Here is a 17,518-nt window from a genome sequence, read left to right on the forward strand (position 1 = left end):
ATCTTTTTAATCACGCTTGGTCTCAGCTTGCCAGGGAGTCCCTCCAGGGATATTTGGTGCTCCCCACAAAGTGCAGTGGAGACAGGGGCCGCCTCTTGCTCTGCAACTGCTAGGGCCCCGCTTGTTCGTGTGTGCATCTGCGTGTGTCCATCTGCATGTGTGCACAGGCTGAGTGGCTGTGAGCCTGTTGGGATGTGCACTGAGAGTCTGTCTAGCACCCAGGAACCAGGGGCAAGGGTGGCTTAGAGGACACACACTGGTTTCTCAGAAAGAGTGATGCAGGTTCCACTTCAAGCACTGTCAAGTCCATTTTAAGGGTCTGGAAAGGATTGTGCACACACGCACTATGTTTATTAAATACACATACAGTTTAACACCAGTCAGGATGGCTCTTTTCCTTTCAGGATGGTGACCCTGTTCTAGGGAAACTGATGAAACCCTACAGGAGGGAGATCTGAGTCATGAGAACTCATGGAATCTTACTTCCTGGCCTCCTTTTTGCTGTGTGCTGAGAACAGAAGATGAACTAAGGCATGGTGGAGGGAAGCTGCAACACCATGAGCTCTCTGGAGCATGATAAGCAGTTTTCATTCCTATAAAACATGCAGTCTTTCAGTATCTGTAGTCTTTCCTGCTTCTTATTTCTCCCCTTTGCCCTCCTCACTCCCAGCCCTGCTCAGGGAGCAGCCTGTGGTCTTTGGTCACACATCCATTCAGTAACTTGCAAGGTCCCATCATTTATAATTCTTAGACACACAAGCTGCCACTTTCACATACGGAAATTCCCAAAGGTCAGAGAAGGGAAATGGTTAATTCCTTTTATTCAATGCATAACCTCCCCCCTCATCCCCCACTTCCCACCCCCACCCTGTGTGAACAGGAAGCTTGAAAAGGAAAAGCTTTCTGAATCTAGCAGCTGGGAATGGAGGAATCCTGGAACTTTATGCTGCAGAAGCTCAGAGACAACAATAAAGGTTTCCCCCCCCATCCAAAGAGCAAGTATATATATAAAAGGAGTTATCTCTTCAAACAAACACGTGGGGGATGGGAGGGGTCAAAATCCCAGCAGGCAAGTGCTGAATTGGCTAAAGCTCTAGCAAGCGTGGGGAGACCTGACTGTATCACAAGCCCAGTAAGCTGGAAAACCTAGGGAGAAGCCTAGCCAGGTGATGCTCATACAGGTGTGATTTGCATCTTGCTCACGTCTTCTTTGCATTGCTGAGAGATATGAGTCCAAAAAACGCTCTTTCAGACACTAAGTAACATGGAGTGGACCTGAAGGTAGCGTGCAGGGATGTTGCTCTCTTTATAAGACCAGCCCCAGACAGCAGCTTGCAGCCCTTTCAGGTGGAGAAATTGGGGTGACTGAAATTTCAGCTACTTTTGGATTTTTGTAGGAAGGTGAGGGTGAGGATGAGGATGATTTGCTTAGAAAGTACCAGAGTGCCTGCCAGGACTAACGGGAAGATAGGCTCATGTCCCAAGGAGTTTACTCACTAATTGAAAGCAGGAGCCTGTTAAAACAAATTTCCAAGAGTCTGGCACTGCAAAGCACATGCCTATGCTTCTGACACTGTGGTAGAGATTCTTAGAGATCCTTATGGAGGGTGTTAGGATGCCACAAAGTTTCAATGAGTAATGTGAACAAATAATCATCTGAGAGGCAAAGATAACAAGCTCAGTTACGTACTCTGCACTGAGGGTGAAAGAAGAGTGAATTTGGCATGAATAAGGATTTGGAAAATATCCTCCCATTTTCCGTGCACGTAGCCCCAAATCAAGGGTCTTTGAGCCCGATGGTCAAAAGGAGCTGCTAAAGTTATTCTTGTGCCCTCTCTGTGAGTGTCCACATGCACTTGCCCATATGCAAGCAGGAGCACACCTCTGGCAGGGTATGGGACCAACCTACAGCTTTACAGGAGTGCAGATGCTTTCAGTGGAGTTTCACCCTGCGAAGATGGAGTCTGCTGCTGTGACTCAGACCTGCTGCAGCATGCAGTGAACCTGGGCACCATGTCGCTTAAGCCAACTCAAACATGATCAGCTGTAGGTTTTATTTCAGAGACTAGATTGAGGCACGCTCAGATTCTGTAGCCTGCCACCAGAGTGATGCAAGAAGGAGCAACATAGCCTGGCAGTTTTATCAAAATTAATTACTGCTTAAAAAAGCCGGCCTAGGCTAGCTTGGATGAGGACTGGCAGTTACGTGGCAACAGGAGAGGCAGGGACCTTGCATTTTATTTCTCTGCTGATCCCTTGAACAAACTGTGTTACTGTTCTATGGGGGTGTGAAGAGCTGAGGGCTCCTTGGAGGAAAGAGGAATCCGGACTGATGCTATTCCACAAACCGGAGGGCACAGCCCACCTGAGGGGTGCCCTCCTGTTCACAGCGCTTTGCTGTTTCACCTTTCAAGACCTCAGGAAAATGGGGGGTATGAAAACTACCTTTTTTCAGCCTTCATGAAGTGTACAGTAGCAAGTAGATGCAGGCAACCATTGCCACCAGTGGCACTTAAATGTAGTGACCACTTTGTCCTGTGAATCGCAGAGTCCTGACGCTCCCACATTTATGAAGGGCTTCCACAACTGGAGGAGGCAATGGTAAATAAAAGAATGATCCAGTGGCCGGGTTATACCATCCCCCTGCATTTGTAACCCTAAATCTCCTTCTCAGAGACCCAAAGCCATGTTTGCACTTGGCTTACAGTGAAATTCATCGCAGTCTTCAGATAGTTCCTCTTTTGAACCTTTGGATATTCTCTCCTCTTTACAAATTAGGGGCTCACATCTGCGTTACTTGAACGCTGCCACTGCCAGGATGTGATCAAACGATCAGACTCTCAGGCCTGCTGTGTCCCAGGGGAGCCCACCCCGGACTCTCCTACAGGCCATGCCAGACAGCCCCGATGCCATCCCTCCCACCGCTGACAGAGTGGAAGGGGGCATTGGCAACGCCTGCTCCCCTCCAGCATGCCCCGGTTGGGGTGGCCCTGGGGACTGTGGCCAGATGGCATAGCTTAGAGCGATCCCACCCCAGCCCCAAGGCACTGCTGGCACCGCATCAGCCTGGGATCAGACCACAGCGAGCCCCCTGCTCTGCAAGAGCTATCAGGCTGGGAACCAGGAGCTCATTTTACCTGGCTGCAGACGCCCCCAGTGCAGAAATGTCTCAGGGCATTCTCCCCACCACAGCTATAACACCATTTACTTGTTTCCCTCGCACCAAACCCTAGCTGACGCGGACCCGTGGTTAATGGGGCTGCGTGCTCTCCCATCCCCTTGCCCGGTGCATTGTTTTCCCATCCATCCACCAGCGCTGGGTCGATCCATCCACCTGCAGGGTTAGGATCCACAAATCTCTGAGGGCAGGCAGCGTCCTACTGTGTTTCAAGGGGAAGTAGTAAATGCTGCCTGAGTCACTGTTGATGTAAATACCACATCATATTTGACAACTGCTCTAAGGCAAGGCTTCATCAGTAGTATTTTGTGATCTGAATTCAGGGACTGCTTTCTGAAGTTTTCCCTTTTTTTCCTTTTTTTTTTCCCACTCTCTTGTTTGTAACATCCCCTTTGAACTTATGACAATAAAATTTCCTTCCCCACTGATTTAGTCCTTTTCCACTTGGCACGCATGGACATTTTCCCTGCTGTTTCTATGGAACCGAAGTCCCCATGAGTCCCTTTTGTTTACTTCCTTGCAAGTAGCCGAGCATAGTCAGTGAGGTCAGAGGGAAGGTGCGTAGCTCTGGGAATAGCAAGTGCGATGCTGCCAACACCAGTAGGCTGTAAAATTAACCTGCCTTGACACCTATCCCATTTTCAGGCTCTCACTTTAAAGATGCAGGGGTTTATATGTTTCCACCCACCGCCATACTTCCTGATTTCAGCTGGCACCCGAAATGAAAGTACCAAAATACTATGAGAAAGCCGTAACATTTGTGCTGTAGCTAAGCCAATGAAGATAAGGATGATAAAATGCTGTACCTCAAGAACAGGTCTGATTACCTTTGGGAGACAGGACTCCTTTTGTGCCCTCTCTGGCACAGCATTGTGGCACTGGCTGGATACGCTGGGTCAGCTCCTGCCTGTCCTACTGCTACCACTGCTCTGCAGAGGCTAACTGAGCCCAGGGACCAGGAGACCAGCACATACCACCTTCACATCCAGCCAGATATTTGGTTTGTGGGAAGGGGGGAGATTAAGTGGAGATGTTTTCCTGAAGCATCACTGGCCATTGCTGGAGAGGGGGTATCGGATTTTTGGGGCAAGTGATTTCATCCCATGTTGCAGATATTCTGCGTCTAAAGGATCTTCCCTCTGCAGTCAGAAGGTGCTGCACAGCCAGTGCCACCCGTGTGACACGAGGCTGGAGCCCCAAGACTCAGCACAGATCAACGCTGCTGGCTGAGCAACGCCAGCCACTGCACTCCTGGGTTAAGCTTGATCAATTTTATCCTCAGATTTATCCAGGAAATATTCCCGACTAGAAATAGTCCAAACAGGATGAATGTGAGGAAACCTGTCATTTCAAACCACTTCTGCCATGTGGAACGTTCTGTAAACCCATCTCAAATTGTATGCTGGGAAAGTGTTAAGTAGTCAAGTGGGTCTCAGTAAAACAGGTGAAGTGAAATCTGCTGGTAGCAGCCTGCAGGGACTGCTGGTTTCTCCACCACTGTACCAGGTGGCTGCACAATACCCCGCGATTAGCACCCACTGACCCTCCCTGGGCCTGCTGCTGCCAGCTGCGGGGACAGGTGACTGTGGTTAGCAGGGGACCCCTCACGGCAGTTTGGCTCTTCTTACACAGCAAGGTCTTTTTTAAACTTTCGAGGGGGGTTGTGTGTGGTGTTTCATGGTCTCCCTGTTCGCAGTGCCAAACAACAGAGTGGTGCTTGGTTTGCAAACCTGCAAGCAGAGGAAGCTGTTGTACCTGGCTAGTTTTAACCGCTGCTATAATTTTGACTGTGTCCTTTTAACTTTTAGCCCTATTGCCCTCATTCTCCCCCTCACACACACCTCAGACCACACCTCCGCCTGCCTTGAACGCAACCGAGATAAGCCTATGCCCATGGGGGTCTGATCCCATACACTTGGGACTAGCATAAAGGTCCCTGTGCTACCTTTCCTCCGCAGACCAAACCAGGCTGGGATGTGTCTCCCAGGAGGGAGGTAGGATGGGGAGGAGACACGCTGCTGCTGCCAGGCTGGCTCCCTGCCTACGGAAGCAGCCTGGCATGGAGCCAGTTTGTCTCCACCGAGGACGTTGCCTGGCCTTTTGAATTCGTGTTTCCATTTGAAATATGTGTATGTTTTGCAAAATACAGTGAAGAAAGCTAAATAGAAAGTTTCCCTTTGAAAACATTTCTGTTCACATTCTTCCTCACCTCCAGCTCTCTCTCCCGTCCCTCCATCCATCCTCATTTTTTAAAATGAAGGGAAAGAAATAAACTGAGAGAAAGCAGAACTTCCTCCACACTTCCGACTGCAATGTTGATAAACACTTTTCATTAGAAATCACCTTAGAAATAGACAGTTGTTTTGACAATCAAAAAAAATCCTTACTGTCACATGTTGTCCTGTTGCCACTGAATCCCTGCTTTCCAGGAAAGAAATAGGCACATATGGCAGCCCCAGTGACCGCTCTTCAACTCAGCTCCAGGGACTTTTTGGCTGCAGCCACCCATCCCAGGCAAACTCCTCTTCCCACCACCCACAGCAAGCTCCTGAAGGTGGTCAGGGGATGGAGCTCCATACAAGACTTGCCAAGGATAGCCATACCAGTGGCATTTTGTTGTTTACAGCCAGCATAAAGGAGGGCAGCTTGCAGGGAAATGTCCAGCCTACATCTACAGTGAGGTAGAAGCAGAGGCATATGTTGTATGTAAACTAATCTCAGTGCAGGAGCAGGTGGCCAGGAAACTCGGGGTGACTTTGGTCCTTCTGAACCTCGGCTTTGTGGATGCGTAAGGGACGGAACCTCACCCCACCATGCACAGAGGCTGAAGGTTTCCCTTCTCCTTGATGAAGACCTGACTGTACCGCTGTCTCCAGCCTGCCAAGAGCAAGGTGTGCTGGCAGGGCGCTGCCACGTGCCGGTCTCCTCTGTCCGGCAGGGCTCAGTGTCATGGAGAAGCATCCCAAGCCGCCCAAAGCATGTCTCCGAGTTGGCACGTGCAGCCTGGGTCATGAGGCTGCTTAGCTTTCAGAGAGCGGCACACCTGCCAGAGTTACAAAATTGAATTTATTCATGCAGGGCTCAATCCTAATCACAAGTGTCTGGGCAGTGTCCTCCACAGGGGCACGGATGGCAGGCGTGGTACAGGGGCCATTCTTCCCACAACCTGTGGGCACGAGAAGGGATGAAGAATTAAATTATCTCCCTTTGAGAGAAGAGAAAGTGACATTGGGCCAACTCCTGTTGCACACATCAAAATGGTCCTAGAAGTGGAATTAATTTACTCAGGAATAACAGTCCAGTATTTTGGCCTTAATGTTGTCAGCCTGGTCTAAAGCTGGGATGCTCAGACGTAACATACCACCAGGCTCCTCATCCCATGGTCGAGTACCGCATTGCTGGAGAGCAGTAAGGAAAAATGCAAGGAATAAGAGCTCTACCAAGAGATGCTGTGGCTGAGGTAGATGAAAAGATAAGAGAGCAAGGGAGGGAGTGAAAGATATCACTGAAATCTAATTTCCACCAGATCTTCCATACTACACCTGTGCACAGCGACTCAGTTGGACACAAACTGCGAGGCGTCAAGTTCGTCCAGATTAACTTCAGAAAAACAGTGTTCAGTACCTTAAAGATTAGAGCAGTTTGGTGATGGAAATAGGAAGCTGCTCAAGAACCGACTAATCATGTTGCTTTGTATTTGCTCTTGCAAGAATATAGCAATGAAAGACTTTTCACTTCCTGAGTTCCTCAATATACTTCCTCTTACCTAATTTCTTTGATATGGGAATACAATTTCTGTTCCCATGAACAAGGAGGATGCTTCGTTTGGGTTTCCAAACATTATTGGGAAGTTGGGTTTACAGTTTCGTCAGTAATTACATTCAGGTCTGGCTGTTGGGAGATGGAAATTATTTTTCTTTTTCTCATCATAGTCCTCAAATTCCTACCTGCTGGGTAGGGTGGGACAGGAGGGACAATGTTGGCATTGTCTGGGTGCCTTTGGAGTATAAGGCTTCTTTTTAGAAATGACATCACTATTTACAGACGTAAATCCAAGTGACTTTCTCAAATTATTAAGACCAGATCTTCAAAGACAGTCATATGTTTCATTTTGAGTGAAATCAAAGGGATTACACACTTACATTTCTTTTAATAATGTTGGACATAAGTCCCTCTTGAAAACAGAGCACAAACTCTAAATCACATAGGCACTTTTGCAAGCAGAACTCGAGAAGCCTGATGCTGATCTCCGTTGTATCGGTGTAAGGCCAGAGTAAGTGCAGCAAGGAGTTGGACCAGAGCTAAAGCTGAGGGGAGGAAGTCCAACAGCTTGTGTGTGTTCTCCGGAAGGCGAGCATAACTCACTAAACAAATGTCAGGAGGGGTCACATCCCACTCTCCCAGAAGCCAGAGGGGAATTAACCTGAGAAGAAACCTGTGTCAGAGATGAAACACATGAGACTGAATTTTAAGAATGTAAATGGATGATTCACTGCATGACAATGACAGAGAAAAACATTCAGGAGCTGTTGCACCAGGGTTTACCCCTTGCAAACTGTGTGTGCATGTCTCCTTTTTGCAGAACATGCATACACCTCAAAGGGTCGCAGTTGCTTGCCTGTCTTTGCAAATGAGCTTCCCCCCTTGCAAATGGGCTCCTTGAAAAATACACAGTCTAAATCCCTAAAGCAATCGGCTGTTGGAATTACAGCATTTGTGTCTGAACCACTCTGTCTTCTGCTCAGAGCCCCCTTCAATCCCTTTGGTTCTCACGTGTGCGTGCACCTGCCTCGCCATTACCCCTTCACAAACCCGTCTGCACCTGCAGTGGCTTTCTTGCAGCTATTAACCCTTTGCACTGCACAACACGTGACCTCAGCGAGAGCAGGGTGGCAGCCATCCGCAGGGATGGCTGATGCTGTAGGGCTGCTGTGCAAGTGCAATGCTCAGAAGGGGAGGCAGCAGCGGGGCCGAGGGGGAAACCCCCTTCCACACCACACCAACCACAGGCAGGAGCATGCCAGTCCAGGGAAGAAGGAGACTGCTGTCATCCCCGCAGCCATCCCCACACCCAGGTACCTGCAGGGGAGAGGACCAAAACTATTGCACTTATTTCTTTTTTCCACCACAATTGAAGCAGAAATAGCTTGTAGAAGTGTCTCAGGTTCCTTCAAGAGCATTGTCTGGTTGGTGCTGGGCCCCAGGTGGAACTGCAGCTGGAAGAAGAGCATGGGAAATGCGGACGAGGTGACCGCTGTGGGCAGGGCAGGCGTCAGCTGATCCTGGCTACTCTACAGGACTCATTTTGCATTGTTACATTGATGGTTTCAGGCAAACCTATGTGTTGGAGAGAGGGGTGGTTCCCCAGAGGCTGTAGTGTAAAGGTTGGGTATAAAAGACAGATGATTGTTTTCTGGTTATCCTTAATCCAGTCTACCTGCAGGTTGCCAGATGACCTGGTGATCTCCTGCATCATACATAGGGGTCTTCCTGTGGCAGGATGATTCAGATTGGCTTGTTGATCCGGCAGAAAATTAATTTACCAAAAAAGAAAAAAATTCTGTCAGTTCTTTCTGTAGCCTCCAGGATTGCAACTTCTAGTGCAAGGGAGGTGGCAGGAACGTATGGCTAGGAGCAGGCAGGAAGAGCAGGACCACCCTTTCACCAGCAGCCCACGGTCAGATCAGATTAAGCCTAAATGGGAAACTGCACCCTGAGGGTCAGCAGATATTATTCCTGGTCATTGCACAGCCCTAGTCCCCATTGTTCGTGTCTATTTTGCCTGGGTGTAACCCTACTGGTACTAACACAGTTACTTCTGCGACATCTCTGCAGGTCTTGGAGAGAAGCAGAGGTTCACTGATTTAAAAGCACACTGTCCTTCCAAGGTCTGAGCCTTAGCTCTGGATTGTACAGAGGATAGGCCATGAACAGAGTCAACAAGATCTAGCTGAATTAAGCCAGCCAGAAGAAGCAAACGCTCTAAAAATTACCTCCCAGTAAATAAAAGGGCAAGTTTGAAAGAAGGAAAGTTTGTGAACATTGATAAGGAAACAAGAGCTGGAGGGGTAAAATAATCAGGAATATCCTTCAGCAAATTACAGCATGTGCGCTTTATCTACAAATCTTACACTTGGTCTTATTCAGGTCACGATGTACTGTCAAGTCTCTACACAAGAGCAAAAAAGTGAACCATCAGGATGAACTAAGAAACCACCCTGTCTGTCCTCAGTTCTGGTTGACAGCACAGGTAATGATTTATTTTCATTTCTGTGTATTTCATGTCCATCTACTCAATATTCCCAACAATAAAAGCCTGAAGAGGAATTTCAGTAATAAAGCAGTCAGACAATAGAGTAGGGGTTAGGGTCCCCTCTTACTGACCAGTCCCAGGGTGTTTGCTGGTGGAAGGGAGGTGCTGATAACCTGGGCAGATATTCAGGCTTCCGTTTGTTTTGCTGCCCCACTTAATCCTCGCAGTGGCTGAAGCCAGCAATGCTTCAGTTAGATTAATGAGCCAAACCAAAACAAACCCACAGGCTTCAAGTACACGCTCTCCTGTTTAACACTGTGAGGTCCACTACCAAGAACAGCAGAGTTCAGATACAGCTCACCATTAGGAAACCCCTGTTTTCCCCTTTCGTTTTTTTCTGCAGTGATGAAGTGCTGGTGAGAAGCTGTGACCCGAAGCCCTGGCGATGGGAGCCTGTGTCTCCCCTTGGCTCTGGCAGGGAAGGGGCTGAGCTCATTCAGGTTTCTGCCTGCTGCTGCCACCACAGTCTCCATTCCCAGCCACGGGGGGCTGGGAAATGCACAGCAACTCAGCTGGCTTCAGGGAGCAACCACTGGAGGAACCCAGGGCAGAAAATTATCGTCTTGGCCTTAAAGATCTAGCATTAAGTGAAAACATTTCTTTAGGGTTTTCATTTTGAAGTAGCTGCTGCTGTACCCTCATGATGGTAAAAGATTTTTCTCTGCGTTTTGTTTATGGTATGTTAAGGGGACCAAATCTCCCCTTCCTGTGTTCCTCAGAGGTTCTGCCCAGATATTTTAGGAAATCTGGCACTGAAGACTCATGAAGCAGAAAGCTGAGTTGCAACTGAAAGAAGAAGGGATGTGAGTAAAGGCTGTGAGTAAACAAAAAGCCATTTTTAAGAGACTAAAAAAAATTCATCTCAAGGAAGAAAGAGGGAAAAGGGAAGGAAAGAAGGAAGGAAGGAAGGAAGGAAGGAAGGAAGGAAGGAAGGAAGGAAGGAAGGAAGGAAGGAAGGAAGGAAGGAAGGAAGGAAGGAAGGAAGGAAGGAAGGAAGGAAGGAAGGAAGGAAGGAAGGAAGGAAGGAAAGGAACTTCCCTCCTGCCAAGTGCACACACCAACCCCCCACTCTCTGAAAAGCGTAACTTCTCCTCAAAGCAAAATGAAAGGCTCATGGTTGAGCTAAAATGAAGACATCCACTTCTGAGATAGGACTCTGAAAAATGCCAGTAAAGACAACTGCTCTTCATGCCAATGGAGGTTAAGAGAGACTGCCTGCAGCGCCGGAGTCAGCTGGACAGGTGGAGAGCACAGGAAAGGCAACTCCAATAGCTGGAGAGTCACTATCAACTAATTTTGACTATAAAAAGGATTATCCTAGCTTGGCAAGATTGCTATGATGCTGTAGAAAGTATTTCTCCTGTTTGAAAGTGCATTCGACGGGAGCACAATTCCTTTCTCCTGTAAATAGGTCGTTACCAGTGGCAAAGCATTGCCAGGTGCTCTGTTATTGAAATCTTCTTGCCAAATCCAAGAGAATAGAAAGAGGGCTTCTGTCACACTGAGTGTTTCACCTACACTCAGACTGGGAATTCCTGCGAACGATTTGCATGCATGGGCTCTGGTTGCCAGCTCCATGTTGAAGAGGACACTTGGCTGCGACCATGTGTCCTGGTTTCGGCAGGGATAGAGTTAATTTCCTTTCTAGTAGCTGGTACAGTGTTTTGGATTTAGGATGAGAACAAAGTTGATAAGGCACCGATGTTTTAGTTGTTGCTAGGTAATGCTTACACTAGCCAAGGACTTTTCAGCTTCCCATGCTCTACCGACTGAGAAGGCTGGAGGTGCACAAGAAGCTGGGAGGGGGCACAGCCAAACTGGCCAAAGGGACATTCCATACCATGTGACGTCATGCTCAGTACATAAACTGGGGAAAGCTGGCCGGGGGGGCCGCTGCTCGGGGACTGGCTGGGCATCGGTCGGCGGGTGGTGAGCAATTGTACTGTGCATCACTTGCTTTGTGTATTATTATTATTATCATATTATTATTATTATAATCATATTATTTCAATTATTAAACTGTTTTTATCTCAACCCACGAGTTTTTCTCACTTGTGCTCTTCCAATTCTCTCCCCCATCCCACCAGGTGGGGGGGAGTGAGCGAGCGGCTGCGTGGTGCTTAGTTGCCGACTGAGATTAAACCACGACACCGTGTCACCTCTGCACAGGCTGTGCAGTGCCCGCAGGATGCGTGTCTCATCAAGGAGAAGCCCCCGGGGCCAAAATGCTGGCTCTCCCCCTGCCTTTCAGCTACCTAATGAGGCTGCCAAGGGGCTAGGGAGGCACCCACCTGGCACAGAGCTGGAGGGAAGGGAAGCAGGGTCTGCATTACCTGCAGCTTGCAGATTCAACATACCCAGCTGTAAGTGAGTCACAGAAACAAGAAGCCAGGAAAGCATCGCAGCCTGACCTCGCAGCTCTGCTAGGGAAACCCCAGGAGTTTTAGAAAGAGCAAGTAATAAAAAAATCCTCTGAAATCTCGTGAGTTCTCTCCTCCCTAGTAAATTCTTTGCTCGTAGGCTTCTCCAAAACTGTGAAAATCTGTGAGACTGCTTTCCGCTAGTGTAGTAAAGGAAACTTGGGGGAATTTCCCCTGTCATGCTGAAACTCAGGGACCATTTAGTGCATTATGATTTGGCAGATGCAGCTCTAAGAAAAGAGCTCCTTCTCTTTGCAGATGAGCATGAACTCAGTGCAATTCCACCACAGCCAGGAGTCTCTGGAAAAAAATTTAAATGGGATTCAGGCCAAAATTTTCCTACAAACTGAGTGCCAGGATCATTGGACCATATCTCTTATTTGCACCGGTGTAAATCAAGATGTATATTTATTGCAGACAGTGTGAGGAGCTGACATGGAGGAAGATCAGAGCCTGGATATAACTAACACCAGAAGCTGCATTTACATCACCCAGAAAAGGGTGTCTTTGCCTGGATATTGTGTTCAGGGTGTTCTGTATCTCTAAGGTTTTATTTTCTTTTTCCTAACCATAAAAATTATAAAATGAGATTAACATAAAGATAAGAGGCAAATAAAGCAGCACCCTGGCTGAGCCAAGGGGGTTGGCACTGAATACCTGCCAGCTCTGAAACTCCTTCCCCTTCCTCCTCCACGGCAGAGGATCTTTAGGGCAGCAATGTAAGGTGGTGCTGTAAGCATTGCCCCAGGCCCTGTAGTACACCTGCCCCTGAGACGCTACCAAAAAATGGCCTCTCCCTGAGACCCAGCTGCTTTATGAACCTTGTTTTGCTCTTGAACACCGCCATGAATATCTGAAGCAACCCAGCTGAAGGCAGCTGAGCTAAACCTGCACCGGATCCCTGACAGCAAAGGCCGGAGTCCACCCTTCGCCATCGCAGGGGAGGCAGCGTTCTGGCAGTGCTGCGGCAGCACTGCTGCTCCGCAGCACCAGGGTACAGGGCCTCCATCGCAGTTCTTGCTAAGTGAAGCAAGAGGTCTCTGCAGTGCGGCAACCCTGCTCTGAACTGGCAGAAGGTTGGGCACAGGACACCATGTCCGTGGCTGCACCCAGCTCTGGGCCAGTCAGAGCACAGGCAAAAAGCAAGTCCGAGATAGCCCACCACATCTGCTGGTATAGGACCACGTGGATGTACTCGCAGCCCAGAAGGCAACACCACCCCAGGGTATAGCACAGGGCAGCAGCCGATGACTCCCAGGGAGAGCACTACAGAGCAGTGCACCGTAACCCCCCAAACCCAAGAAGCGATGACTGTGTTGATCTTCTATAGTAAAAAAAACAGCTTTCAGGAAAGCACAAGACCAGAGAAGCAGCCACTTAAATCAGTATATCTACTCACGAGAGTCTGATTCCTTCAGTTCTAGAGGCGACGCAGCTGTGTTATTTTACTACCATAGCTAGGAGATTATTTATATGTGCAGAATACAATTTTTAACTCACATTTCAGGCATCTGTGTTTACTCTGCTGGAAGCAGATCAAGCTAGGAAGTGTTCTAGTTCATGCTGACATGTACAGAAAGCTGTTCCCTGCTTCTGCTGAAAGCCTCTGAAGAGAAAATGCAGCAGTTTGGAAATAACTCTTGAAGTGATAACTCTGTCTTGTTTCTTCATGTTAGAACACGGGAGGAGCACAGGGAAAGGTAAGTCGTATTGGCACGTAGAATTTGGACTGTCTGGAAATAAATGGTGACAAATGGAGGCCCCACATAGAGGAACCGCAATGTGTCCTCCACAGAAATACTACAGCCTTTTCAATGTTCAAGTAACTTCTCTCTTGCCCTCGTTCTCGGGGTCAGAAGCAGTGTGAAGGAGAGAGAGTCATCTTCAGTGAAACTTGGTGTATCCATACCCATCCCAGGATAGAAACACCCTGAGTTTAAAAATCACCTCCTGTGTGGAAGGCAGTTCCCCTCCACCTTCATCACAAGCGAGGAAAAGACAGCGGTGCCATGGCGTCACCCTGCACAGCCCCAGGGTGGAGACAATGCGAATGCAAAACCAGAGCAGACCAGAATGGGAAACAAGAGCAGAGTGAGTGCAGGACTCAGCCAGAGCTTCGTGGGATGCTGGTACTAACATCTGCAATAAAACCCATCTTTCTGTATTGACATACCCTGAACTCCAAGGTGCCAAAGACAGCCATCGCTGCATGGACGTCAGTGTAGTTGTATCAGCCACTGCAAGCCCTGTAGCTACAAGGCAAGGAGACTTCTGGCACCCCATGGTGTGGTCCTTGAAAAAAACCTGCACGTTTCTGGGGAGCTTCCCACCGAGCAGCCTGCGGTTGAGCGGTTCCCGTACTGCACAGGCAGGGGCTGGACCCCTCTGCCGGGACCCTCTGGGCAATGCTGGCACTCAGCGAATGACCGGCACACTCTTCCCAATGGGCTCAGCATGCCACTTGCAGAGCCAGAGATGGTCAGGCCGTGAAGCCGCAGAAGCCTTCCTATGAAATCTTGTTTCTAGGCTACGTCTCCCTGAACTCCTTCCACTGAACTAATTAAATGCTGATTTACAGGAATGGTATTTGTTTACATGTTATTGTTGTTAGCGATTGGCCAGGATGACAAAAGGTCTCTGCAGCAGCTCAGTCACACAAATGATTTCAGGGACTCGAAGATAATGGCACCACAAAGAAGTGTTCTCATGGCTGAGGTGCCGGTATCAGCCAACAAGAAATGACAGCAATATATCCACCTCAGCAGAATTGCTATGTGCTGCTCTGGAGATAAGGCTCTCACCAGCCTTTCACACATCTACATATATTACATTTTGCTGCGGTTTTCACTGGGGAAAGTAGCCATAAGGAATACTGCTCTTCACCCCATGTAAACTCCCATGTTTCAGAGATTTCTGAGGTCTCCAACAGAGATTAGGACTGGGGTTGTCCCCTGCTGCCAATGATGCGCACACCTCTGTCCCCAGTGCTCCCCAATGAAGATGACGCTGCCATCCTGGGAACCTGATGCACATCCGTCTGTGCTGAGGACAGTCATGAACTCCCAGGCAGTTAGATTAGGACTGAAGTAACTAGGAATGTCTCACTAATGGCACTCTTGCAAAATATTCCCTAAGGGGCTAACCTTGGGAAGCCAGTGCACCGTAGCTTTTAACACTCATATACCACTCCTTTCCTGTATCCTAATCTGTGGTCATGAATGCAGTTATACAAGTTGCCACAGCTGTGACACTCGTGGATGAGCTTCTCAGCAGAGCTGCCAGCTCCCCTTCACCATGCTGGAGCTGCAAGAGGGATCCCCCCCAGATTTAAACTTTTTGGGTTTGGGACTAGTGGGTGGCTTGCAACAGCACTAAGCAAAGAAAATCTGGTTCAGACACTGATTTAACCAGAGCACCTGAGGAGAGAAAAGGGATCCTTTTTGTCAGCCAGAAGCAAACATGGTTGAGGTTATTGCACAGTAGCACTCTTATCTTACAGCCAAAGTAATCCCTTCACACGCAACAAGAGAAGACGATATTACCCTAACGTTATAACAGTATTTCTGAGTGATGCATGTGAGTTTAATACCGATCTGTTTTACCTGGAGGTAAACAATACCAATCTATTTTACTGAGCTTGTTAAATCCACGTAGACCAAATGTAAAGTGGATGTGTAGTGCCCACTGTAAATACCCCTCAGCTTTAAGATTAGTGCTAAGGAGGCTGAAAATGCTGCGGTGGAGCAGCTTCCCTGGTGCAGATGGTTGTGTGGGGAAGCTGCTGTGGGGGACACCAGCCATTCCCCATCCTAATTTAGGCACTGCCTGACCCACTCCCACATTAGAGCCCATCTCCTGGTCTGTTGCGATCATCAGCTTGCCACTTGCTTTGTTGGGGAAAACCAGTATCAGACCAGCTGAAAATCTCGCTCTAGTCCTGGAAACAGCAGCTCTGTTGCTAGTAACATCAAACAACTGCATTAAAACCCATGAGGCTTTCAAGGAAAATATGAAGGGTAGATGGATCATCTACTGATGTCCAAAAAAGTTTGAAAGTCTACAGTCTATAGAGTGTGGCCATGCTTCACTGGATCCTGGATCCTGAAGCTGCCAGGCTTCACATTAAAGAAACAGTAGGGAAAAGCATTTCACAGACTCCTCCAATATACACCAGCCTTCCCAGGGACAGCCTTTATCTACTGTGTGCTTTCCTCACCGGCTGCCTCTGAAAGACGATTTACTCTGCCAGGTGCCCACTGCCTGCCCTCAGCCTGTGGTGGAGCGCTGCGGTTTGAAAGCGTGGTACCCCACCGAGACCCTCCTCCGGCGGGCGCAGAGCTGGCAGCGCTCTGCTGGGAAGTCTCCCTCCAGGGGCTCCTAGGAGAGTGCTTTCCCAGGCTGTGAACCAGCGCACTGAGCAGCAGTCATCTGTATCTGGTAGTCTTTAAATGTCTCAAAAAAGCAAATTACATGCAGCAAACAACCTGGGGAACTGTTGGGGGGGAGCATCCTTGTGGGGGCTGAATTGTCATTTACTCACCAGGTGCCTAGCTTCTTTCCTTGTCATCTTCACCAATATTTCTAGGAAAAAAAGTGCCTGTTCTCTATCCTCTGCTTGGAGAACTCTGAAGACATGAAGAGAGAACAGTACCAGGGAATAGTACCATCTATCCCTGCCGAAACCAGGGCAGTAAATTAGCACAATAGTAGTTGTGCTAATAGTAAATTATAGCACAACTCCCTTAGCTCTCGAGTAAACGCGTGCCTCCATCTATTCAGCTGCATTACTTCATCCTGACAAGGGGAAATCTTACTTTCCCAGCTCAGTGTCTGAATCACTGAAGACCAGGCTTAAAATATTTTAATCCCAAAAGATGTCAGCCATATGTATAAACATGTTTGCAGATTGAAGAAGGACACCAGAAAGTCTTGAATCGATTTTAAGTGATTATGGGTCAGACTGCAAATAGATAATTCCATATGGTGTCAGAAAGATGTTCTTCTCTTTTGGATCTGGCTAGCCCATTAGCTCTGTAACATCCTCCACGCCTGCAAGCATTTTCACCACCCGAGTAAAATTCCTCTGTCTCTTGTTGTGCCCATTTAAACCCATCAGTCCCCTCTGCAACGCAATGCCCAGGATGCAGGATAAAAAGAATTGTTCCCCCAAGCCAGCAAAATAACCGACTCCAGCAGATAACCTTGCTTTATCCCTGAATGTCCTGACTTTGCCTGCCTGCCCCACCCATTTATTGCAAAAATCACAAGCAAGAACATACAAGATGTGGAGCTAGTTAACTGCATGGGAATACAATATTGAAATGAGCAACAAACACTGGATTCCAGGTCAGAGAAAAATCTCTCCTTTGCCCCGTCACCTAATTGAAAATACTTCCCACAAACAATATGGAGTGTTGGCCGCTGTGTAAACTTCAGCTGCACTGAAGGGACTCAATGATTTCTCTGCGACTTTCTCCAGCCTTTTGGCCAAAGCCAGAAAGCTAAAATGTTGTAAGCCAAGTTCAAAAGGGTAACGGAGCTTCAGTTCCTAGCATTCTCCAAATCTCTCCTTACTTCCCCCCAAAAAACCCAACAGTTTTGTATAAA

This window comes from Aptenodytes patagonicus, chromosome 7 (assembly GCF_965638725.1).
Source record: "Aptenodytes patagonicus chromosome 7, bAptPat1.pri.cur, whole genome shotgun sequence".
In the NCBI taxonomy this organism is placed as follows: domain Eukaryota; kingdom Metazoa; phylum Chordata; class Aves; order Sphenisciformes; family Spheniscidae; genus Aptenodytes; species Aptenodytes patagonicus.